At 36.9% G+C, this 27762-nt stretch overlaps 1 long non-coding RNA gene across 2 annotated transcripts in view; it reads right to left on the bottom strand.

The window, feature by feature from the left end:
- Positions 1-27762, bottom strand: part of LOC140685795 (uncharacterized) — a 297463-nt gene that overhangs the window by 128886 nt on the left and 140815 nt on the right. For both annotated transcript variants that reach the window (XR_012059244.1, XR_012059246.1), the window contains exon 3: positions 21561-21621. This is a non-coding gene — a long non-coding RNA (uncharacterized lncRNA). The remainder of the gene's footprint in view (positions 1-21560; positions 21622-27762) is intronic.

Here is a 27762-nt window from a genome sequence, read left to right on the forward strand (position 1 = left end):
ATAATTATTCTGTGGGTAGCTAAAAAGAGGTGTATACTTTGTTGAGAATCTGTTAAATCATCCTTTTATACCACTGTAACGCCTCCATATTTATCTATCTTGCATGTTTAGCTGGCTGATGAATGAGTGAGGCAGGCTGATGTTATTATCATGCTCATGGCAACTGTCCTTATTTCAATTTGTTTCTATTTTATATATTGCAATTTATGCTATTTAGTAGGTAGTAGTTTTAACTCTTATTTTGAACAGAATACTTTAGCAGAGTAAACATCTCTTCCTTTGGTTCTGTGTCATATAATATTAATAGTATCACCTTGATTAATTTTTGTTTCCATTTCTTTGATACATTAGTGCTCAACAGTTTATCCTCAGTATTCCTGTATCATTTTATTTTAACTATATCTACCCTCAAGAGTCTGTTTGGGAGTGGGTGGGATGAAGTCACTTCTGATGTTTCCTTTACTCACTGATTCTCCTGAGAAGAGGAATATCCTATAGGAATGGTTGCTGCACAGTTTTATGAGTCACCCACACGCTCTTTCCCCTTTGGACTCCTGTGCACTCTGCTCGGCTCCACTCTGCTCTCGGCCGTTGTGAGTCGGGTGCTGAAGGTGCTGCCATGGCGGCAAGGGGCCTGTCATCATCCAGTGCTGCCTGCTGGTCAAATCTTTGCGATTCAGAACTCAGTACGTGGAAGCTATTGTTGCTGCCTACCAAGGCCATGTTCTTCAACAAGCAATAAAAAACACCTCTGAATACCACTTGTCAAACTACTGCATCCTATTTGGGTCAATTAACCAGCACCTGGAACACTGGTCAAGGAACCAACGAGGAGTGGGATCCAGCCAGCAGTGTAGTAACACCTGCAGGTGGAAGCAGACCACATGGCTTTTTAATGATGCCAGTTTGTGATGGCCTCTTTGTCCACATGAATGGCTTTTATAGTTGTGTGGTCAGATTTTAACTGATGAACTGATGTAGCCTTGGTGGATAATTTCAGGAGTTAGCCCACTTGTATGGCTCATGCCAAATACCACAAAACTCCATTAGGCCGTTGCCAGTGCCTAGTGCTCGTATGACCACACTTGCACATTAAATGATAGATGTCCTTGCCCTGGTATTGTAGCCGGGGCTGAGGCATGGAATATATAACTGTAAGAAATCCATTTATTTCCAGTCAAGATGCACCTTGAACCAAGCAGAGTGTTAGTGATCATTTTTTATGCTTTGGATGCTTCTACAGCTAGTTCAGCGACATTCCATATTTACCACACAGCACTAACACATACTTAAATTTTTAGGGCGAGCCCTCGTAAAGGAGAAGCAGCTAGCTGTCTTTCACAGTATCAGTGTTTTCCTTTTCCATAGTGAAGATCTGGCCAGGCACACTGCCACCCAGGTAAAAATACTTTTCCCACACTGCCTCCAAGATATCTGTGCCCATATGATGATTCTGGCCAATAGGAAGGGAGCAAGAAATTATGGGATAAATTTACATGTCAGGCCTTTTAACTGAAAACATGAATACCTTTGCTATACCTGAAACGCAATAGAAAAAAAGGAAAGCAAATCAATGAAAAATTGGGTTAAAGACTTGTACAGGCACTTCACAAAAGAAGATATCCAAGTGACCACTAAGCATATGACCATGTTGTCAACCTTATCAGTCACCGGAGAAATGAAAGCTAAATCCATAATGAAATACCACGACATAAACAGAACGGCTGGAATGAAAAAGATCCTCAGGACCAAGTACTGATGAGACTGAAGCATCTGAAACTTTCATACACTGCTGTTGCAAGTGTAAAACAGTGGAATCACTCTGGAAAACTTTATGGCATTTTCTACTAAAGGACAACATCCTACCCGGTGCCCTAGAAAGTCACCTCTAGGTACATACTATATGGAAAAGAATGCACATGCTCACAAAAAAACTTCTGTAAGAATACTCATAGAAATATTTTTGTAATAGTTCAAAGCTAGAAGCAATTTACATGCCCAGAAACTGCAAGATTGATAAACAAATTTATGCATACTCATACAGTGCACTTTTTTGCAATCAAAGTGAACAAGCAATAGTGATAAACCCTAGAGACATGTTGATCTTAGAAAACATTACACAAAATAATCCATAGACTATCCACCCATTTATATGAATTTCAAAAACTCATGCCATATTGTTTCTGGAAGTATACATGGTTAACTCTAAAGAAAACAACACAATGACTATCATGAAAGTCAAGGTAAGGACTGCCTAGAGGAGAGAAGAGGGGAGATGCAAGTTGGAAGACAGCCCTGCAGAGATTCCGGTGTGAGGACTGTGTTCCAGTCCTTCACCTCCAGTGCTGCTTACGTGAGCGTTCATTATGGAATTAGTCCCTACATTCTATGAATATTTTATACACGTTTATATTTATGCTACATCTCACAAGTTTTAAATGTTGAAAAATGAGTTTCGACTGTGTCAGTCAATAAAATTGGGCAAGTTCCTTAGCCTCTTATAGTCTCAGCCTTTTAATCTATTAAGTGGTGATCAAAACAGTCATTTAATATGGTGTCTGATGATTGAATATGATGACATAGTCAGGTCTTGGATTTGATTTTATCCTTTCTACAAGATAGTCACTTAGCCTTTTACAAGACAGTTTATTCTTTATGAGATAGTAAGTCACTGTTTCAAGGATGCTGGCAGAAGACTGGAGATTCCTGGGTCAGAAACAAAGAACGTCATTCCTCACGGCACAGTAAGCAGCATGAGAATCTGCATGTTTACATGACCTCCTGGCCCAGAAGTCCCAATGGGAGTGGTGTGATACGGCTCAGAAGGACGCACACAGCGGATGCACACAGCAGTTGGCATCACAGCCGAGGAACACCAAACTCAGGGAGCCCACTGATTTCATAAGATCCTGTAAGAAAGCCTGCTCTTTGCCCCAGAGGGAAACATTACTTCATCTTTCAAGATCACTAGCTACTAACACCACACTGAGAAATCACCCAGGTAGAGTGGTCAGGCCTTGCGTTCTTGTTACACCATGTAAGATGTGTAGGAAGCAACACATGGTAGGCTACCTCCAAAACTTCAGTGCTTCCTGGCAATAGAATCATCACCTAAGGGTAATGACATTTTAATAAGAAAAACATATACAATACCTCAATTAAAAATAAACAAGTATATAATAAATGGTGCTGGAGCAACTGGATATCCAAAGCACTCAAAATGGATCAGAGACATAAATGTGGAAACTAAAAACTACACTGTTCTCTAAAAAAAAACTGTTCATGTCCTTGGTGTGGAAAAATTTTTTTACACTTTAAAAAATAAATAAAACGCTAATTATTAACTAAAAAAAAATGAAGATTTGACTTTACCCCAATTAAAAACATTTGCACATCAAATATTCCATTAAGTAATGGAAGGCAAGCCACATATTGGAAGAATCAAGGTGCAATGCATATATTTGACAAAGGATTTTTATCTAGAATATATTTTTTTGAAAAACCTAAAAATCACTAACATGACCCAGAAGCTGCTGCATGATCTTGTCTCTAGATGTGGTGGACAGACTTCTAAGATAGTCCCAACATCCCCATTTCTTTGTGTACATGCCCTGTCTTATCCCTGGGACTGGGGATATGACGGACTTCAGTCTTTTATTGGTTATGTTATATAGCATAGTTGACTTGAAGAAAGGGAGACTATCCTGGGTGGACCTGAGCTAATTAAATGAGCCCTGCAAAGGGCAGAGATTGCCCTGGATAGAGAGATTTGAAGCATGAGAGGAATTTAAAAGGAGAAAGATTCTCCATTGCTGGCTTTGAAGATGGAGTGTACTACACAGAGAGGAATGTGGGCAGCTGCTTAGGTGATGAGAGACAGCCAGTAAAGAAACAGGGATTTCAATTCTGCAACCTCAAGGAACTGAACTTCTGCAACTGCCTGAATGAATCTGCAATCCTTGATTCAGATGAGAAGGCAGCCAGTGATATCTTTCTTTCCACCTGTGAGAGCCTTCGTATAAAGCCCAGCCATGCAGTGCACAAACATCTGACCCACAGAACTGAGAACTTAGAAATGTGCTGCTCTATACTGCTGCGTTTGTATATCTCAATAAAGTACTGTAAAATTAAAAGGAAGAAGTTCTAATATAAATTGAGGAAGTATCTGTGATGCAGATTAAGAATGAGATCATGAGGCAAAAATACAACTTTGGCATAAACTGGTGAAGCTGTCCTCTACAAAAGATACAAATCCTTCCGGCTACCTTCATTGTTGCTTGACTGACTTCACCAGTCAGCATCAATGTTTACCTGCAAACTGTACAGTCCTGTATTTAAGTTGCCTGATCCCCATTTTGCCTCTTTGTGTGAAAGGAAATCCCAAAAATGAGGAATCAGGGGTGGGAAAATGTGGATGCTTATTCTTCTGATCATTATGTAGTGGGTACAATGAATCCAGGCAGCCTGCTTCTTAGCTGTCTCTCCTTCCCCTGCTGTCATCACACAGGGCTGGGCCCACCATCGAGTAGAGCATAAAACAGGGAGTCAGCATCATTAGTACATGAAAGGCACCAAACAGACACAGTTTCCTCCCCCTCCTTATTCTTTACCCAGCCTTCCCCTCCTGTGACACATGACATAGCCACTTTCTCCCACATCACACCTTCCTCACCGACAACTGAAGTTTTCCACAAACACGCTTTTGTTCACAAAGTTTTGTTTTGTTTTGCTATGCTCTGGCCCCAGGAATAACACGTGGAAGTGCACAGATTTGTTTGCAGCACATGATGACATCTTGGACACTTTGTAATGTCAGCTAACAATTCAGTGAAGGTTTTAGTGAGCCGACATTGACAGGTGAGCTTCCCCAGGTTAAGGCTGGGAATCTCATGAACACCCTCTGGCTTTGCTCACTTTCTTTTGAAACCCCAGTTTGTTGCAGCTCAAGCAATACTTTAAAGGGATCTAAATCTCTTACAGCTGTGGAACACTCTCATCCTCCACTAGGGCTGCAGGTCTCCCCAGGGAATGGTGTGGCTATGGACGGCCAGATGGAAGAGCAAACATAAATCTCTTTGGAGACTTATATGCTGTCATAGTTTGCTAGGGCTTAGAAAGACTGAACAGTTTTAATCATTTATCTCCATTTATCAAAATGCTCCAGCCCCCAAAACCCCAAACCATTCTCAGCCGTGAGCCTGCCATGCACTTGCAGAAACTTACCAGAGACTGTGTTGATGTCTTTGTGATAAACACGTGCATGCATAAAAGATTGCTTTGGCCCTAAGAAAGATTTTATTAATTAATGTCCATTCAACAATTAATCAAGAGCTACTTGGTAGCTGACATTTTGTAGTATATATGGATTCATTATACACAGGTATATTCATTATATACAAGTAATCTCATATATCACATGAACTGCTTGGCAAAGCCATCCACCAACATGTCCACTGTAAACTTTATTTTTAGCTATTTATAAGAGTGTGGAAGTCTGAACCGAGGAAGAATAGATGGGTTCTGTGATGACATCCTCCTTTTTTATCCTATTACTAAATACAGAAAGAAGAATATATTCCTAAATTTTTTAAATAACAGTTAAGATATAGGTAAATGATATTCTATGTCTCAATAATTATAAGAACTAATGAAAATAGGTATTTAATTTAAACAAATTGAACCTTAAAGATAAATATGCCATTCAGAAGTGGTTAGGGGTCATTTGGGGCAGATTATCTGTTTACTTAATGCTGTAATTAAAGCAACAAGATTTCTTCCCAATCAGCAGCACTCACTACTCAGGGACAGTGTGGGAGGAGGAACATGGAGTTCTTCCTCCTGTGCAATCCCCAGTCTGAACCTGGGAGGAATGTGCTGGTTGATGAGCCTGCCTTGCTTACAGCACCACAAGTCCCAGACTGGGGGACACGGACAGACACCCCATCAGCCAAGCCCAAGGCACCTCCTTTCAAATGTGGCTGAATCAGAGGTATAACAAGACTGCCATTAGCATGACTCATTCTGTGAAATGCCTCCTTGATCTCACTAGGAAGAACCACTCATGTACTTGTTTAAAACAAGCATAAAAGTGGTGCTTTGGTGGGTATCATTCAAAGCTCTAAACAAGGATTATTCTTGTGAAAAGTAGCAAAACTGTGAAACTTGATAGGAACAGTGGGTACTCTCCACTGGGTTCTATGAGCAAACTCCACATTTTATGTATTTGAAAGTAGATATAAGGTAGGAAAGGGCAGAACAGGAACTTTTTTATTTTTAAATGTTGTCATGAAAGTTAAAAGGTAGAAAATGATTTCTTCTCAAAAGCACAGACATTTGTGGCTGATGAAGAATAGGAGTACTGTATGAACTGGACACAGAGAGATAAGACAAGTTAGGAACAGATGTGCCTGGTGGAAGGATGTGGCCCTCTCTTTAATAATCCCCATGATAAAGCAGATTAATAGGGTGCTTGTGGCTAGGTCACAGAAAGGCCATCGGATGATCAGAGAGTTGCCTGGGAGTGCTGACACTGCCAAGTTACCCTGAAGTCCCAAATCAGGATGGTATTCTACAGAGTACCTTGGAAAAGTTGGATTCTGTTAATGGCAGAACTCAGGGTGAGTTCTTTTCAAAGCACTTTGGAATATAACCAGGGTTAAGTGTTTTTAAAGAGTTAAATATTTGAAATCAGACAAATATCTGGTTCTAAATAATTTTCTCATATTATGCTTAAATAGAATATGTTTTCCAACTCACTTACAAAAATTTTGGCACAATTAGCTAACATTGATATTGAAATGCCTGAATATACAGTTCTATTCTTTCCAAGAGAAAAAGCCTACTTGAAGACCTATTTAATACTTTCATAGAACACCTTGCATAGAAAAAATTGAGTGGCTCTGTCTAGAAGATAAATCAAGGTAAAATGCCTAATATTTTAGGGCCTCTGCCCTGTAGGTCTGTGAGGGGTAAAATTGTATGATAGGAAATAAATATACTCATTATTGCAAGATTTTATAACCCAAACAAATATATCACCATTCATGACATGGCAGAAAGAGCATGCACTCTGGAGTCAAAATGTGGAACTAACTTAAAATCTCTGGACCTCAATTTTCTTATTTGTAAATTCGGACTAATAATACCTATTTTATAGAATGTTGCGAGGATTTGTGATATTGTATTTTCGGTAATTATGATAGTGGTCAGCAAAAATACTAGTCTAAAACAACACTAGTATGTTCATTTTGGAAGAACATATCTCAATTTAGATAAAACAAATCATAAACCATTCATTTATTAACACACATTGTTGAATATCACCAGGCTTGGAGATAAATAATAAATAAACAATATGAGTAAGACATGGACTTGACTTCAAAGTTCTTGATTAAAGCAGGAAGACTTTTATAAGTAAATCTGTGAAAGGGTTGAAGGTTTTTTCATATGAAAGAGTTCTTCTTTTTTTTTTTTTAATTTTCCAGAGTAGGTGTATGTAAAGGGGATGAAATACAGGGTCAACTTGGCCAAGGATGGAACTTTACCAAAAATTGATAATTCAACATAAGCAAAATCTGGACTTGTTAATCATTATTTAGAAATAAAATGAGGAATATATAAAGCTTCCCTCATTCTAAATTCTCTGTGTTGAAGTAGAGAGAGCATGGATTAATTAATTTAAAAATGAGAAAGTGTCCAATAAGCTGACAAAAATGAAAACACAAATATGATAATATAGTGTTGTGGAGGATAGCACACACATCATTCTATTTAGTAATTTCTGTGCAGCTCTAAGTTTGAGATCCACTGTGGTTGACCAAGAAGGTTTCTGGGTGTTAAACTATTCTGCATTTAAGATAATTACTACATCCCTGGGTAAAAAGAAGATGAATGAAAAAATTCTAAAAATGTTCTGTGAGTTTTTCTGTTGACTTCATTGTGTCTAATCTTAATATTATTGAAGATTGAAAAATAGTGTAGTCTTAGTTTAAGGAGGTAAAGTCAGCTGTAATACATAAATGTGTAAAAAAAGTCTCCAAAGCAAAACATCAAATTGTCCCTCCTTCTTTCCATGGCCAGTGCCTCTCCTGTAACTTAGAGTTTGCCTGATCTCTATGTAATAAATATACATAAATAGACAAGAAACTATGTAACTTTCCAGATACTGCCTTTCTCGCCACTGTCCCCAACCAAAATTCATCTACTAGTAGTCTCTATGAGCTCTCTATTTTCTCAGCTCTCACTCATTTCTTGACAATACCAACTGGACTTTTACACTTATCACTCCTAAAGTGCTATTTAACAAAGTCATCAGTAACATTCAAGGCAATAAATTTCATATTCATTTTCAGTCATTATTTTTCACCTCTCTAGACTTTATTACTCCCACTTGGAACTTTTGTAACTAAAAATGAATAGAAAAAGAAAACAGTATTAACAAGGAAAGATTTACACAAAGACGACCATGAGTTTTGGACTTAAAAAGAGCCTTCCTTAAAATAGTTATAGCTTCAGATTAATCATCTATAAAATATAAGTAAATGATATCTACATAACAGGACTGTTGAAAATGCTAAATGAAATAATGTGTAAAGCATTCAGTGCTTTACATAACAAACACTCAATAAATGTCAGTTCTTTTTCAATTTTGAGATGTTGAAAGACAACATTGTTTCTGGGATGTAATAATGCTGGAATAATCTAGTAGTTACTTGAGGGGGCAGATATGTTCAGGGGAGGGAATATGCTTAGGAGGTGATAAATGGAATGAAGTATTAATAGTGAGGTCCTCTGAATACTAAGACTGGTCTTAAATTTTTTAAAAAAAATATGAAAATGATCTTGTTGAGACTAGGAGAACATATGCTCCAAATTTTCAGTTACTAAATGCCAAAATGAAAGAAATATACATGAAGTGGTATAAATGAGTCAAGAGTGGTCTGGTGATTTTCAATTAGATTGTATATGTGTTAAAGTTTCACACCATGTGTAAAGGATGGTGGGCTAGAACATTCAGCTAAGAGCAAACAAAGACATCAAACCTTTACTGAGAACATCAGCTCAATACATGGACTTAAAACCAACAAAGTGACAGAAACTAAAAGGGCTGATGTTCACAACAAAACAAAAACCATCCTGCTCTTACATGAAACAGCTTTTATCTGTTCCTGGAAGCCTTCATACAGTATTGTGTTGGCAAAACTGAGCTTCAAAACACTCAGAATGTAAATCAGTTTAATCTTTCATAAAGTAAACTTAACAAATATGTATGAAAGACTTAAAAAAAGAAAAAACCTCTGATTTCTTACAGTAGTTTATCCTAGCATATAACTTGGGATATAGGCCCTAGGATTATCACTACAGATTTTACTGAATTGTTTAAAATATTGAAAAATTAGGGGAAATACACTTTTCAATGTATATATTCCTTTGTAAAATTTTATACATAACAAATTTAGGATACAAAATGGGAATAATTAAATAATTTGTTTTATAATCTATTGTAAATATGATGCAAAGACACTGTGCTCACGACAAACCATTGCTTAATGAGTATTACATTTAAGAAAATGGTGGTGGCACACAAGTGAATATGCTTCTCTGGAAACCATATTCTTGTCCACCATATTCAGTGGTTAGTATTATTTAAACTCTGTAAAATTCTCTTTCTCTGACACCCTTTTCTTCCTGTGTTCCATGCTGACCTACTGGTCACAGTGTCTTCTTCTGGTAAAGTCCAACGTAAACCATTGGTTATCAGTTTTCTTAAAAACACTCCTCAGACACCTAATATTTTTAATTTAATTTCTTCATTATACCCAACACTCTTCAAATATTTATTAACAATCTTACTATTAATTAACAAATGAGAGTGCTAGCTATTATATATCAACTACATTAATTTGGTCTTTAAAAGTAATGTTATTCCTTAGAATTTGGCATTAGAGAGAACTTTTTTCCCTTAAATATCTAAACTGTTACTGACAGGAAACTATTTGGAGACTATGTAGAAATGGTAGAGAAATTCTTATGGTTTCCATAGGCCTGTGGCTGTGGCAGGGAGTTGGGAATCACTAGCAGAAATTTCCTCCTCGTTGCCTAAGGCTGCACAGGTTAGATCAGCGTCCATACTGGTGCAGAACAGTGAAGAGCACAATCTCTTCCCCACCTCTCTGTCCCCCGCATCCTTCTTTTTTCCCCCAGAATTCTTTTGTTAGAAGGCTCCTAGCTGCCGCTTCTAAGATTTCTGCCTGTTTGTTGAAGAAAATCCCCTCTTAATCTATAATGGAATAAAATGAAGAGATTAGCATCATCTAGATTTAAAAAGTGAAAGAATACAGAATTCAAAATACGGTAGAATGAATAACTAATATCTCTATCTACACACCTACATGTCTTTCTTTAATCTTGCCTAAAAAAGATGTTTATGTGAATGAATAAATAACTCACCCTAAAGAGAGTAAAATGACATTATTTGTATTTTATATGGAAGCATATTAATTAAAGTGACAGTAATTGAGGCAAAATTTCACATATTAAAAATGCACAAACAAGAGATAGTAATTTAATACTGAAGTGTCAACTTTATCTAGCACTTGATATTTCTCTTCATTTTTAAATGTACCTGGTTAGCCACCATTGAGTGTAAAGATATGGAAACAGAAAGGCAGGGAGAATAACTAAGGAAGAGCTGATCCAACTGAGAGAAGCACCATGGGAATCATTAGGAATAGTAAAAAGGAGAGAAAGGAATCTAAATTTAGTCAGAATTTTAAAAGAAAGATATGAAATCTAATACATTCTACTAAATTAGGAGTGGGTTAAAAATGAATTTAGATGGAATTTAGAAATAGGGGATAGAAGAAAGTAATAAAGATGTAAAGAAATTCAAATTCAGCATCCTGAGTCCCTAATGCATTATGATACCCCCAGCGTACAAAGAGGAACAGAGCAGTGTCCTGGCCTTCAAAGGGAGCTTACAGTTTCATTAGGAAAAAATTCCATTTAACGAATGATTTGTGTACGAGACACATAATCAAGTAACTGAAGAAGAACGCAAATCAGAACAAAATGGAGAAACACGTATCATAACAATGAGTGCTAAATGGCACCAACATTTCTCAGTCGTAGTTGAAATAGCTACTTTTAACAGACACCCAAGTTAATATTGTTATAATTTGTCTAGGCACCAAAATTCAAGACACCAAAAATGTCAAAAAGTGCTATGAATGATCAAAAGAGGTGAGAACTACGTATTTACATTACATTTCAGAGAAGAATCTATGGCAAAGGAAAAGTTGTAAGGTTTGAGAGTAAGTATTTTTCCAAGGTCAGAAATTATAATCTTTACGTTTTTAAAACTCTTAAATTATAACTTTGATCACCTTCAAAAAATTCCTAATTTAAACGTGGATCTTCAGAAATATCTGCACTATTAAATTTAAATGGTGCCTAAAGACATACTACAGAAAATCCTTATTTTAATTTTTTTTCTGAATAAAACACTACAGTAAGCTAATGAGGGGAGCTAAGGAATCACTTCTGCTGAAAGTTTTAAAACAGAGCCTCCTTTCTCTGGCATTAGCTGTGGTTTCACCTGAAAGTGGGATTCGTAACTATTAAGATCTCATTCCATTCCTGCATTTCAAAGATCATTATATTCTCCACACCATGGTTTGATTGCACACATAAACCCTGCGTAATAACTGAAACTACCTGAAGCTCACGGAGGTGCTCTTATACCACCTGGTGTTGGACACAGAAATTGTGTTCCCTAAAAGCTGCTGAATGAATAAGTGGCATCCAGCACCATGAATCTGACTGAACCTTTCCGGAAGGTAAAGCTGAAGAAGAAAACGTGGCCACAATGGGGAAAGAACATAGCCAAAAAGCTGGGAGACATAGCCAAGGAAAAGCACCCTCTACCTCAGCAACATTATGGTAATAATTATAGCCTCAGAGAGAAAACAGTTTCAAACATTTTCCAAGTTTGAGGATTTGACAATAGCAGGCTCTGGTGGAAAACTGCAGTCACATTGCAAGCACCAGACTCTTGCAGCAATTATGGGGGGAGGGAGGAGGTGGTTGCACAGGATCTCCAGCCTTTGCACCTTCCATGGCAAGGAGGGTTTGTGTGCTGTGGCAATAAACACTGACCTTTGGTTGACTCAGAAAATGGTAAATTAGATTGTTTGAAGCCCATAAGCTTTCATATATTATGGGGACGGGATGGATATGGGAAATCCCCTGTACCTCCCTCTCAACTTTGTTATGAACCTTAAAGTGCTCTTAAAAAAAAAAGCCTTTAAAAAATGACAATTCTTTTCTAAGCCTCTAGTTAGAAAATTCAAAAAACAGTAGACATGCTATCCAAGATGAATGAATATTAAAGTAGCATGAACTTCAGGAGATGAATGAATGCATAACAAACGGACACTGAAAGCTTAACATGAAAGAGCTCACTCTAAGGTGAATTGCGTGCTTTGAGGATGATGGCTGGATGTTGATCACCACTCTCACCACCACTCTACTTCTCAAGCCTTTTCCACAATTTCCAATTTGTGTGAATGGATTCTACATTGATGCAATATAAATACTGCGTATATTCTATATGTCTTTCCAGCAGAGTGAATTGGTACTGTACTCACACATTTTAAAATGTTACCATAAGAAATGATGAAAATAGATTAAACTCATTAATCAAGAATAGATAAATAATTACATTCAAACATCTACAGATTCTAATGAAGATGGGAAGGTTGTTTTATTATAACACACAGATTTTATAGCTGCTTTAATTCTTTTAACTAGAAGAAAGTTATTTAAAATGTTTAAAAATTCTACTAGTGATTAGGATTGATCCCATTTATCCACCAGGAATTTTGTGCAGCTGAGTTTCTGTATACCTCTTATATGTGACTTGCTTTAGAAACACAAGAGGTAATTATTAAAAATTCAGATTTGGGGGCTTGAAATCAAGTCTCCTAACTCAGCATCTCTGGACTGAAGCCTAGCATCTGCTTTATAAGAAACTGCTTAGGTTGGTCTTTGGACACAGAGGTGTGAGAACCAATGACGTAATGTACGTGTGGACACACGTGAAGGATGCCAAAAGTGTATGGTGTGACCCTGCCTTCTGGAGTCTTTTGAATATTCTGGTGTCTTGACAAAATTAGGTATAACAGTTATTCTTAATAAAAGGAACTAGCATTTCTTCTGCATCAATATAATCACTATATAATCATTTTAAAATGGTTCTAGATTTCTCATATGAACTACTGGCCTAAAGGAATTTCAAAACCTCATCTCAAGATGCATCACCACGTATCAGTTTCTCTGGGGTTTGAGACTCTTCTAATTATGCATTCAACATGTTAAAATCTTTTTCTTCACATACTTTCCATATTTTTAAACTTCCTAAAGACCCTGTCAATCCAATCTGTTATGTTCAGGTCACTATCAAATGCTTTAAAATCTTCTAAATGTGTCAACCTTGTTTTCATTTCCCAAAATAAAACAATATTTCTTTCCAAGTCTGTTACTATAAAAGACAATAATCTAACTTTCAGCCAGAGACAGTAATAGGAATATTTAGTAGGAGTTTAAGGAAAAGAAGATATTTTGCTGGGTGAGTTAGAGACCCTTAAGAGACTAGACGGGAGTACATCTTCTTTAAACAGCAGCTTCTTGTATCAAACTGCTGAGGAATGAGAAAAGATGAGAGTTAACCAAGGCAGAGAAAGAAGCACATGCAACATGGGCCAGCAGGCATGTTCAGGACGCTGTGTAGTGAGAGCTGTGCCTCAAGGGGTCAGCTAATGGTAAAGACACCTTTATGTGTCAGAAGACTGGTTAAAGGTGGGGTGAGGAGTTTATTTCAGAGAAGAACTTGGCATAGAGTGCTTGGCATGGAGTAGGAAGGAAAGAAACATCTGCTGAATGAATAAACAGACAAATGGAAGCTGAAGCCCTATTCAGTTTCTGGATGGAGGGCAGCTGGCTTCCACTGTCACACTCATGAGGGCAATGTGAATGCAAGCTCTCCTCATTAGTTTCTCGTGTGTTAAGAAAAGGAAGCTCTAAAACTGTGAAAAGGAGAATTCAAGATTTGACAGAATTGTATCCAGAATGGTCTTTGGACATTAGATGAAAGTCGCTTAAAAATGCAGAGGCAGATGGGATGGAAAGATAGGTTGAATAGGTTTAGAGTTGAATCACTAGATATTAGAACAAGGCTGTCGTAGAGGAGTCAAAAAATATGTGTTGATGATTCTCAAGGACAGGGACATCTGTGGCTGTGTGATTATATGTGAGTGTTTCCAATCTCTGTGAGGAGTCAAGTCCACTTGAGGTCTATGCAACTTTACTCTTACTCTTCTTCCCTTCCTCCTCCTCACCCTCCCCATCCTTCCTTCCCTCCCTTTCTTCCTCTTCCTTTCCTCCCTTTTTTCTTCTTTGCATTAACCCTCTTTCTCTAGTCTCCACCCTTTTTTTTAACATGAGTTCAAATTTCTTGAACAATTTTGAATCCAGTGCTAGGTGATGAAGAATTAGAAATGAATAAGACACAGCCCTTTGCCATAAGGGTAAGACACAGTTCTTGTCAACAACAGATCATGAGTGAGGGATAAGGCAGAAGTTAGAGGGATCTATGTCTTGCCACCACAACTGACTCCCTTCTCTAAGTTTGGGTGTGATTTCCCCTACTATCTCCAATGCTCCAGTGTCTTGGTGATGCTGGAAACTATAGCAGAGATTGGACCACTGTCACTGCTAATGGGATTGTGCAGATTATCCAACCAGTGGAGCATCCTAGCATGGGGATGACTAGTTTGTATGATAACTTATTCTACCTGCCAAGATTTGCACCTATGGGGTCATCTCACCAAGAGGAGGTGACTTTGTGAAAAAGTTTGCCCAAAGAAGATGGCTTTTTCTATTCACACAAATATGCCATCGTGCCATTGGGCAGCCATGGGTGGTCTGAACTGCCAGAATCATAAAGGAACATGAGCTCTCCTGAAATCACAGATACGGAGGGTTCAGCTGTACAGGAGATGCACAATGTATTTGCTTCCATGGAGAGCACATTCCAGTCATGGGAGACAAGATGCTTCAGAAAGTACTTACTACCATGCAGAAAATAAAGAAGAGTAATGGAATAGACCTGACTGGTGCAGGGGATGCTATTTAAGATGTATAGTTTCTAAGCTGTAGATAATGAAAAGCAGTGAACAAAGCAAAAATCCTAAGAAGCAGCATTCCATGCAGAGTAAAATCCTACAGTATGAACTACTCAAATTATGGGAAAAAAGTTTATTATTCTATTTAATGGGGCACAATGATGAGTCACAAATTCATCAACATAGACAGAAAAACAAAGGTGGCCTCAGACTGCTGTGTTTTGAAGGGACCTAATATTATCACCTCAAACTGCCCTTTCAATCTCTGACTTTCCCCTAAAATCAGACCTCTGATAGCCATTCTCATGGATACCTAGATCAAGTATTAAGCCTAAGGAAGAGTCTGGTGTATTCTGGGTTAAATCTCACATGTGGTGATGCAATTATACCATATTTATATGACAAAAAGAGAGGTAAGTTAAGAAGTTTTAACCAGTAGACAGCCAGGCAGCTACAGCAGACTGTGAAGGAAGTAGATGATGGAGAGCACCAATAGTCAAATGGCTTTGCCTCTTTTTTGGTTTTTTTTGTTTTGTTTTGTTTTACACATAACTGACCATTCTATCTCAGGTGAAAAGTATCTTGGGTAACAGCAACAAATATGAACATTATCTTCTTCTATTTTGGAGGCTACCCGATAGATGTAGCTTAAAAATATCTATAAAACTAATTGTATAGTTATTTTAACAATTTTTTGCTGAGGCTTACTGAGAGTGCTGACGACAGATAATAATTAGATATATTTCCCCCTGAATGTCGTATCATTTCAGGAAAAAAGGAAATGAATTCAAAGATATCCCTATATCTAGGTATGCTGTATATTCAGGGGAATGAATTATATAACATATGAGATTAGGAAACTGCAACAAATGAGAAATATGACTCTGAGTGACACAATCATTCAAAATAGTATTAGAAAGATTTGCTTAGCCAGTAGTCAATAGAAACTGATTTTCCAAAATCCATCCAACGTACAAACTTATTTATTGCCCAACTGCTATAGCATTCTTGGGATATTGTTTCAAGCACTGGTGATCACACACTGAGGCAAATGATATGGTTGTGGGTTGAGAAATGTAATACACACACAAATACATATTTGTCTCTCCTTGGTGAACAAATAGGTTGGATATTAAATACATCATATTTCTTACTTATTTAGCATAATTCTATATTCCCAGTACAACCTGACACCCCATCTCTCTTTTGTTTGAGAGTTTATATATTTCAGTTATTTAATGAAACATGAGAAAAGCGAGTGTGTCTCTGCCTTCACTATGAAAACTGGTGCAGGAAAATAAGTAACACAAGATAGCTTCCATAGACGCTCTTATCTCCTATCTGGAAAGTCCTGGGGAAGGATGGCTTCAAGCTTTGGTTAATCCAGTGGCTCAATGATAAAATATAGTGGTTTTCATTAATATCAGTGGAAGAATTTGAAATGAACAGTAAGCCATAGGTAAGGTTCAAAAGCCATTTTCCCATAATATCCATCTTTTTTTTACCTACTTAGGCTTGTGGCTTTGTGTTTGAACATAGCAATATTGATTTTTTGGACCTTTATATTAATCAACTTAAAACAAGTAGAAAACATTTGAAATAGCAACTCAACAAATACTAAATGCCAATCATCTTTCTGGAATTTTAAAATTATTTAAATATCATAGACTTTACTGAAATTAGAAGCACTTGTAACATTTTTCCTCATTTATTTTTACTTTCTTTATTTTTGTTTTCTTTATTGTTTCCTTTCAAGTATTTTCTTTCTCAGTATATACCACTCCAACATCAGGACATGGAGGACTCATGTGCTTACATGTGGCAAAGATGATTTCACCCCATATGCTCAATCTGCAGTGCTGCTGACAAATGTGGAGATGAACATAAACACCTTCACCAGCACACATGCACTGAAATGATGTAAAGTCACATGCAGAAGTTAGTGTTAAAAAAGACTCTGGCAAAATGTACACTGGGGAGGGATAAACTCGTTTATTAATAAAAATGAATTAATAAAAATAAACTATGATATAATTCTGATTCAATTAATACTAACATTAAGTTGTTAATTTTTTACTGATCTCACTCCAGTCCTTATTTGAGTTCACCTAGCACACCATCACTGATTAGTGTCGTGACAACACAATTGTTACTTCCATGTAATATTTAAGGGCTCCCAAGCTATATTTAAGGGTTTGCACATTGGCTGGGATAAACTTCAAAGTATTTAGCTCAATTAAAATCCCTGTATGCCTGGCACTAAGGAGATATTTAGTGAATATTTATTCCCATCCTTCCTCTTTTTTTCCACATATATAGTTCTCCTTCCCTTCCTTCATCCCTCCCTCTCTTTCTCTCCCTCTTTTTTCTCAATTCCTTCAATAGTCAATGCCTTACAGCAGTGCCTTACACTTAACTCCCTTCAGCAGCAGTTCTCAATCTTGGCTTCACACTAGAATCACTAGCAAAGCTTTTAAAACATTTCCCATCTAGAGATTTCAATTTCATTGGTGTGGAATGAGGGCTGCTCATGGGTATTTCTTTAAAATTCCCAGGAGATCATAATGGTTTCAGACAGAAATAAATACTTGAGACACAGTGACAGGAGATCGAGAATAGAAAAACTTGATAGGTGCGAGGGTGAACATATCTACCCCAATCTCAGTAAGTAAGGAGCAAGGATAGCTCTTCTCAGAAGAAACAGTATGATTTTTGAGAGGGACAGGAGGGGAGGACACACTGACAGCTGAAAGAGGCCAGGGAGAAGGAGGAAAAGGAAGAGCTTTTATATAAAGTAGAAAGGATGTATGGAAACACACATAGTTCGGAATTGCCCTAGCTAGGTAAACACATTGGAAAATAATGGGGAAAGAGGCTAAAAAATAAGCAGAATCTGAACTTGGTGTACCAACCTAAGTGGTAGGACCTTATCCTAAGAGATTTAACAGGAGATTAATAAGATCAGATAAACAGTATGGAAATATCACCCCAAGAAAATTATGATGGGTGAATTGAAGGGCATCTACAATGACATCAAGGAGTCAGGTCAGGATGTCCTTGCAAAAATCCAGGAGGAAAGTGAAGGAATAGGGATGAAGGGAAGGATGAGACAAATGGTTTAAAAAAGGAGAAAGATTGCGAGGAGTCAAATATATCTTCAAGCTCTATGGCTTGAGCAGTTACTATGAGACTACAGCCATTCTTCAGGATAGACTATATGGCATGAGAACAAACTTGGGAAGACGCTAATGTTTCCATTTGTGTAAGTTGCATTTTAGATGCCTGAGGATAACCAAGGGGAAAGATGGGTTTAGCAAGCTATGGATTTGCAGATCTTGACCTTCAGAAAATTCTGAGCTAAAGACAAAACAGAGGAACCATTTAGGAGAGTAAGGAATCTCTGTTTGTGGAGGACATTCCTCAGGGAAGAGCATTTAGACTGAAATTTGAAAAGAGAAGCAAAGTCAGAAACCAACAAACCACCAACCCTAAATTTCTTCTCATACCCTCAGCTGTGGGTTTCTCCATCTGTGTCACTGGAAAGTGGGTATCCAGCCAGAGATTACATTCCCCACGAGCTTACGAGTGGCCAAGTTACTGGTTTTCGTCCGTGGAATATGAGCAGGAGTTGTGTGTGTCATGTCCAATCAGGGCATTCAAGAAAACTGTATGCTTTTTTTTTCAATATTTCTTGAAGTATAGCTGATGTACAATGTTATATTTTCAGGTGTACAATATATTGATTCACAATTTTTGAAAGTTGTACTCCATTTATAGTTATTATAAAATATTGGCTATATTGCCTGTGTTGTATAATATTCCTGTAGTTTATTTTATACATAATAGTTTGTACCTCTTAATCCCTTACCCCTCTGTTCCCCCTCCTCCCTTCTCTCTTTCCACTGGTAACCACTAGTTTGTCCTCTGAGTCTACTACCTTTTTGTTACATTCACTAGTTTGTTGTATTTGTTAGATTCCACATATAAGTGATATCATATAGTATTTGTCTTTGTCTGTCTGATTTATTTCACTTAGCATAACTTTCCTTCTTCTATCTTATTTCAAATAATGACAGGATCCTAAAGGATGTCAGAGCCATAAAATGAAAGGTCCCTTGGTCTCTGGATAACCACAGAGTGGAAGACACCAGCCTTGCACTGTTATATGAGTAAGTGATAAATGTCTCTTGTGCAAAGCCATCAAAGTGACCACAACTAAAACAGTAATTCTTTGTACTATATTGCTGATCACATCTGATCTCTCCTTTCCACCCTGTTTATACAAATCCTTTTCCTCCTTCGAAGTTCAGTTCAGTTTCTTCCCTTGTATGAACTCTTTTAACCATGGTAACCGTCAGTGATGATTTCCTCTTCTGAAATCTTAGCATGATTTTTGATCATTCATCTGACAAATAATCATTTTTTTGACATGTATTATAATTTTAATTGTCTTTTCATGTATTTTTGGTTTATCTCTCTAGGATAGGCAATCTGGCTTGCATTTAACATATTTTTCATTTTTGAGAAAAGTAAAAGAAGTTTTTCTTTTTCCATAGAAAAAGACAATTTCTAAGCTAAACTCCAAAATAAAGAAGAAAATGGGGACTTTAAAATTTTAATGCTGATTGAACAATTATGTAAAAGTTTTGTGTTTGGCAAGGGAAGTAAGCCTGTCTGTTTGTGCTTTGAATAACAAGAACTACATTTGAGGAAAACAATAAACTATGGAACCAACTAGATTTCCATGTTCCTTAATCAGCCATCCTGAGCATTTACCTTTATTTCTGAAATAAGCATAGAACCCATTAGATACATTATAAGCTGTGGCACTCAGTTTTTGATGCTGCAAACATTGACTGAAATCAGTAGTAAATAATTTACATTGTTTTGCGTTATGTATCATTTTCTTAGCCTTATACTTTCAAGGCCAATTATTTTCATTCTCTCATAAGACTATAAAGAAATTTGATATTATATGCAACATTAATTTTATCTTTCAAAAGCTATCAAAAATACGCTTTGTGGTATAATGCAAAGAGTTAGATTACTCCGGTTCTGGGTTAATGGTTGGAATTAGGGGTGGAAGACAGAGCATTGGATGTTTCTATACCAGGTCTTACCACATTCTATAAGCTATCATCTCTGAAAGGCTATTGGCCTGTAGCCCAACAAGTATTTTATTCCCAAGTTTGCAGCTAAAATAAATGACTCTACATCTTTATTCCCCATCTATCAACTGCATGGCAGACTATGGGTGAATTTGTTACTCTACACTTTTGGAAAAAGAAAAGGTGATAAATGGTTTAATTAGATTTCTTTTTTTAGAAGAAATCATTTCTGCAAATGTGAGGCTGTGGAAATCATGCCTAAGGGACAGAATTAGGAAAGGAAAATATTTTTCTAGAAAAAGCATCAAAGTGTTATGACCACAGCCCAAGAATGATGAGACAGAAAGAGTATAGGTTGTTTATGACCACACCGCCACAAAGGCTCTTATTCCATGACAACCACTTCAGTGAACAAGAATAAGGGGTCAGAAGATACTTTTAGAGTATTTCACTGCTTCTACTGCAATGTTAAATCTTTATTTGACTTTGTTATTCGTCACGCAGACGCCTGTACTTCAAAAGAAAAATGGCGTAACTTTCAAATGGCTCTTTCCGCACATATATCCTCCCTAGTGGGGCGCCAATGTGTTTGTAATCAGGGTGTTAGCATTGCTCACCCTCCTCATGCTGTTACCCCAGTGTGGGAAGGGAAAGCAGGACGTGAAGCAGAGTCAGCCGCAAGCATTTCCAGTTTTTCCATCCACAGCATCTGAAATCTAGTGCTACCATGATTAGAAATAATGACAGGAGCTAAGTATTTTAAAACTGACCCCCTCCACTGCAAAAAAAAAAAAAAACATTGACAGATGAATGCTTTTATTTAGAGCTCCTGAATCATTATAACTTAAAATGATTTGAACATGCAAATACCAACAAGCACCATCTAGATGATGCTGTTAATATTCTAATGTTCATGAATTCTGAACCATAATTGCCCCATTTGGTTTACTGGAAATTAGTTGTTTATCTTCTAAGTGCAATAGAGAATAGAGGTTTTATGATCGAAAGCATACAGATGTTTCTTTTAAGATGAGATTTATGCTCAGATTTGAATAAAATTCATAGGTTTATGGTAATACAAATTCTAATGTTAATTTTTTTTCTAATAGAAGTGAAGAAGCGTTGGAAATCACTTGTTAAAATGAATTCTAAAGAAACCTCACCCACAACCACATTTTAAGTGTCTGTTTCATAATTTCAGACCATTGCACTCTAGCCACAGGGAAACATTCATACCCTTTACTCATCCAGTAGGAAAATGTATTCTTACCTTGTATCAGTATTTTTGAAACTTTCAAAATCTGTAGACCATGCAATTGGTGAGGATGTACCTGCAGACAAAAAGATTTTAATTTTCAAAAACCCCAACAGGTTTAGCATAACTTTTAATGTAAAAATTAAATGGATTTCAAAAGTAAAATTAACAATGGCTTTCTTTAAATCATGAGGCTAACACTGTTAGGAATCTTCCATCAAGATACCTATTTCAGGCTCAGTAACAAGTACTTTAGACCAAAATTTTAGTTCAATGTATTATGTAGGGAAGAATCAAGTGTTTTTTCAGGCTCTTTATTGCTACTAAAACTTCAAAGTGAAGATGATAGGGTAGGGACAGGGATAAGTATTGAGGGAGGGGGTGTTGAACATAATGATTAAGAGATTGGAGCCTGATTCTGTCACTTATGAGTTGGTGTCCTTGGGTCAGTTTCTTGACCTCTCTGCTTGTTTCTTCAGCTGTAGGATAAGGATAACGATAGTGCCTAAATCCTAGGGTTTTGGTGGAAGTTAAAGAAATTAATACAGATAAGGGTATCAGAAGAGTGCCTGGCACTTAGCAAGTGTTCAGGAAATATTAGCTTTTGTTACCTGTTGATTTTGTTACAGCAGGATCAAAGGTGAGCTTGTACATGACAGGGAGGCCACACCAGTGGTTTGTAACCCACGTCCATTCTACTTGCTGAGGCCTGGGGCCACGTAGCTATTGAATATTTTTCAGTACCACCCTTGGCAAATTTCTGTATATTCACATAAGGCATGGATAGAAGAATTACGGAAAGATTCCTCACTGAGCACTGCTCATTAGTACTCCAGAAACACTAGATAGATAAGCACTTAAAAGCTGGGTGTTGGTCAGTTTTAAAACAGAGAAACAAGTAAATCAATTCCTGATCAACTTATTTAATAAATTCCTTACAAAGAGCTCTTTCTGCTCATTTGATGAATTTGAATGTAGTTCAAAAATATATACACAATATTTTCTCTAAAAAGTGAATAAAATCATTTATTCAGAAAAAATTTTACTCCAACCAGTTACTTCAGAGTTTGTTTTTTAAAGAATTATATTATTCTGAACATTAAAAATCAAATTATTTTATTCCTGAGTGTTGGGTTCAAGTTATTTATGACATTGTAAGTTTATTTAGCTATATCACTTGAGTAAGCCATTTGTATTAAAGAAAATAACCTTCCTGAAATTGTAAGACATAAAGGAAATTTAAAAATTCACTTATTGGTTGGAAAACACATGTGTGTAATGGAAGGATACTTCTGTTAGGGGATCTATCAAGATAATTCAGTAAATCAGTAACTCATCAACATAGGTATTATTATTATCCCCATTTTGCAAATGAAGGAACAGCCACGGAGAAGAAAAGTGACTTGCTCACAACTAGTAGCAGAGCCACTATTAACACACAAGCCAGTTTGACTCCAGTGAGTGCTTTTAAATACCACAATAAACAATCTCTTAAAGCAGAAAAGAAATTATCGTCCTCAATGTCCATTCTCAATGAAAGTTCTTAACAAAATACGAATGGATGGATACATTTACATCATTCTATGCCTACGTGTGTGAGTGTACGAAGCATGGTACATAAAGGAGAAATATGGTACAACCACTAAAGTCAGAAGAAGACAATTTAATATTTGTTCTGCATGAAACTGGAACACAGTTACATTAATCATCATCTGCAGATGATTTCTTTGTTTACTTAGAAAGAAAACAGCTCAACTGAAAGATTATTTTAAAGGACTATTCAGGCTGGTAGGCAGGATTCTGAGATGGTCCCCAGCATTCCCACCCTCTGGTGCACACACTCTACATAATCCTCTCCCCTTGAGTGTGAGGAAATGTATGAATAAAATGGGAAAACACTCATGAGTTAGATTACTAACCAGTTGACTTTCGGTTCATGAAAAGAAAGATTATCCTGGGTAGGCCAAACCTCACCAGAAGTACTTTAAGAGAAGGAGACATATTGGAGAGAACCACCCTTGTTGGCCTGGAAGAAGGCCGACAGCTATGCTGTGAAATGCTTACCAGGGCCACGTGATAAGGACTGCACTTGTATGTTGTTATCCTTTCCCCTGCCTTCCATACACTGCCCTCTGTGGGGAGGCTATGAAAGGGTCCTATGGCAGAGAGAGATCGGTCTCATTTGTGCAAAGAATGACCACCCCTCATCTGGGACAGCTTGATATAAATGGAGGAGACTACACATTACCCTGCTGATTGGAGGCAACAGAGAACATGGTTGAAATGGCCCATGGGTGTTGCAGGGCAAGAGGTAGAAAGCCCTGAGATGAGAAAGGTCTAGCCACCCAAAGAACCTGCAGAGGTGATTCAGTGATGGTGACACACAGGGGAAAGAACACAGCTGCCAGCCCCACCTCACAGCAGGTGCTGTAAATCAGAAGTGGTCAAAACACAGTTGGACGAGAGGCAGTGCAAGGGCTGCTGCACTCTGCTGAAGTGCATCCTGATCAACTACTGTTATTCCAGAGGCTGAACTTAACCTTTTCTGATTAGATCAGTATGTCAGCACCTTTCCGGTGGCCCATTCTCACAGAATCCCGTAGCAGAGATATCAATGCAGGCCAGCAAAGTTCTCCTAGAATGGGACTGACTGTGAAAGATCATGCTCAATTCTTTGCTCCCAAATTGAAGAACCTTGAAGAAATAATGAACTCAATAGTGATTTCATCTTCTGCTAATTTTAGGGAATTCAACTATACTGCAATACAATACTGAACTTTGAATAGCTTAATATGGTCATTTCTTGAATGCATGAATTGTTACAGTAATAGCTTTTTTTAGATTAACATAATAAGAGCACAATGACAGAAAACATTTAAAACGGGATGAGATTAATCAAAACCATGTTTCCAATGGCTTGGCATAACTGTCATGCTCTTTGGGATGGCCAGAAAATTACTAACAAGAAGCAAAGATAAGATTTTGGCTGCGGCCAATCATCAAGTTCTTGACCTTTTGAAATCTGAAATCCTGCCTAAAGGATTTTAAAGTGGTCTTCTTTAGGTAACTACCTATGGTTTCCAAGAAAATATAAGAATAATTTTAATAATTAGGCAGGAAAATGCATACTACATATACACATTGAGCTCCTCTGATTGGCTCTAACAGGGCTGGAATGGAGATTGCAAATCCAGCCTCTCCGTTTAGAGTAAATTAACAAAAAGATTCACTTCTCAGTCAAGCAAATCATTATATGAAACTAAGTGGTAACAGATGCTATTAGCTGCAAAAAAAAAAAAGTATAACCAGATTCAATGAGAATTTAACCATGCAAATTACAGTCCAATTAGAATCAGACCCCAATAAGTTCGTGTGGAAAACATTTTTGTGCATTTAATGCACCTCCACCCAACACCTTCTTCTGCCTCCTTGCGCAGATACCCAAACCTCGGAGTCCCCAGGATAAATACTGGGAACTGAGAATATTCAGGTCTCTGAGTGATTACTGGGAACATGGTTAACAAATTTCTTTCATCTTAACGAGAGATGTTATGAAACTTACTCTACTTCAAAAAGGTGTTTAGTAAAAGATTGTTCATTTATTGGATTCATGGAAAAGTTCAACAGTTTCCAGATATATCAGAAACGTTTTAATGTCATTATCCAAATTACATAACATATACTTGAATAAGATCAAGTCTTCTTAACTAAGGATTTTATTCCATCAATAAAATTAGGGGAAATAGAAAACCAGTGCTTTAGGTCAGGGAGGATCAAACATGTAGTATCATGTCCTACTTTAAGTAAGCAATAAATGAATAAAATCCATTCTCTTAGCTCCTAATGCCATCTTAAAGGTATGTCTAGAATACCCAGGTAATGTCACTTTATACTCCCACCGATTATGCATGAGAGTCCTAATTGTTCCACATTCTTGTTAACATTTGATGTTGTCAGTTTCAAAATATTTAGCCTTTCTAGAAGGTGTGGAGTGGTATTTTATCGAGCTTTTAATTTGCAATTCCTTGATGTGTAATGATAATGGGTATTCTTTTCATGTGTTATCTTCTTGGTAATTTTTCAGTTACGTGTTTACCCTTTCCTATACCACATGATGAGCTGCTGGAGGGTAGAAACTTAATCATTGTTGATTTATTTTGAAAAAAAAGTTTATCTTCATATATCTTCTATCCTATTCTCCTCATATATCACATCTTTCTTAACTATTCTTCTCTTCATATGCCCCAGTTTTCCTTCTTCGGGATTCTTTAGTGGAAGGTAAGAGGTCTAGCTTAGGTGCTAAATTACCATCTGCAGCCCACAATCTTCTTCCACTTACTTCATTTCCAGATTTCACTCAACAAATAAAACTGGTAATGGTGAATTACCAGTTGGAGCAATAGGATGCATTTGTCAGCCTTACGATGTTTATTTTATTTATTTAAATAATGTAAAAAATACTTAATTTCATGATTGATTTTTATAAATTGTCAAAAAAATACTTTAAAACTCAGGGAATTCTTTATGCTGTTCCTCTACTTCTGTTTTTCCATTTTCCACTGTTGTAGATATTAATATTGCAATTTATTTCAATATGTTTAGGACAAAAATTTCAGGTTTAATACATCTGTAATGTACCTACCTCTTTAAAAGCCTCTATATCTTTGTAACAGATAAGACAGAAATGATGCAATCTCATTTGCTAAAGAGTAAATTATTTTAAAATGTTGCTTCTGCATTAGGACATTCAAATAAAAAAGTTTTGTAAATAGTCTATATAAAATGATTGGTATTTCTACCCTAAAATGTTACTGGTCGCTTTTACATTAGGCCTTTGTATATACTAAATGAATAGCTGGGCTTTTAAAGAGGTGGTATTTGTCCTAAGTGTAGTGAGGACGAATTAGAGTTGTGAAGAGCACTGACCTCCGAAAGCAAACGCAGAAGTGCTGAACAGTGCTGGTGAGGCACCCAGACCAGTGGAAGCAGAAACAGTCACACCCCAGATGTCCTTTGGCCGTCTTTGCTGCTAATGCCACCTCACATTTCATCTGCCACCCTTCAACTTCTTTTTGGTTGCTTAAAAATTCTGCATTATTGAAATGTTTTCAAATACCAACCACAGCCTAGGATGTTAATACGGTCTTACTCTTAAGTCATTCACTTATTAATTCTTCCTTCTACAATGTTGAAAAAAAAACAGTAGTTTATTTTTCAGTGAGGGGGTAAAAACAAGCAAACTAAAAGGAGAGGCAGTGCCTGTGGCTCAGAATCACCGTGTTAGGATTTTACTTTTTACCATGTTAATCCTCAAAGAAATGCGGAGGTCATGATTATCCCAGTTGTTGCTAAGAATTCACTGAAATTCAGATTAAGAAACTTGCTCAAGACCTGAGACCTAAGTAAGTGTTGGAGGAAGTCTTCAAATTAAAGTCTGCCATCCCAGACCACAGGGCTTTCCACTGTCTACTGTTATCCGCCAAAGAGCAATCCATTTTTCCTTAGTTACCTCAACAGGTTAATTTAGTGATATTGAATTCTTTCCTCCCCTTAATCCTACCAAAGGAAAGTTCACTTCCGAAACAGTTTACGTCTATTTTTTATGCTATAACACATGCCAAGGCTATAGGTTTGCCAAGGAATTTATTCCATCATAACTAAAAAAGCTGTCCCTCCTGTAAGCTGTATTTAGTTAGTCATGATCACAAGTGGATGAGCTAGATGAAAACTTGACATTGCTCTCTGATCCTAGCAAAATTTCATTTTTTTTGTTTGCTCTTCTTCCCTGTCCCAGACAGTAAGTTTCTCAAATAAGCAGAAGTCATAAAAAACTTCACTTACATATTTCCTTTTCTCCCACCCTGCAAATAATGGTAGTACTCAGAACTAGCGGTGTTTTGAAAGTATATCCTCATCTCAATAGACTGTTTTCAAATATTTATTTTTTGTAACATGTAATATGAATATCAATCATTAACAATTTGATAGAATTTCTGGTATTAAAATACACACAAGATGATTAAAATATAAGAACAAAATGAGCAATATTATAAAGTATGGATTCTTCATGGAATCACAGACACAGGTCACATGTTGTAAAGCAACCTTAGATATTGTTTAGTTCAACTCCTTCATTTCATCAAGGAAGCAATAAAATGGCCAAGCCAACTGCAACTAGTTTAGAATTATGACTTTTTTTTATAAACTCTGTTATGGA

Source organism: Vicugna pacos, chromosome 2 (genome assembly GCF_048564905.1).
Source record: "Vicugna pacos chromosome 2, VicPac4, whole genome shotgun sequence".
Classification (NCBI taxonomy): domain Eukaryota; kingdom Metazoa; phylum Chordata; class Mammalia; order Artiodactyla; family Camelidae; genus Vicugna; species Vicugna pacos.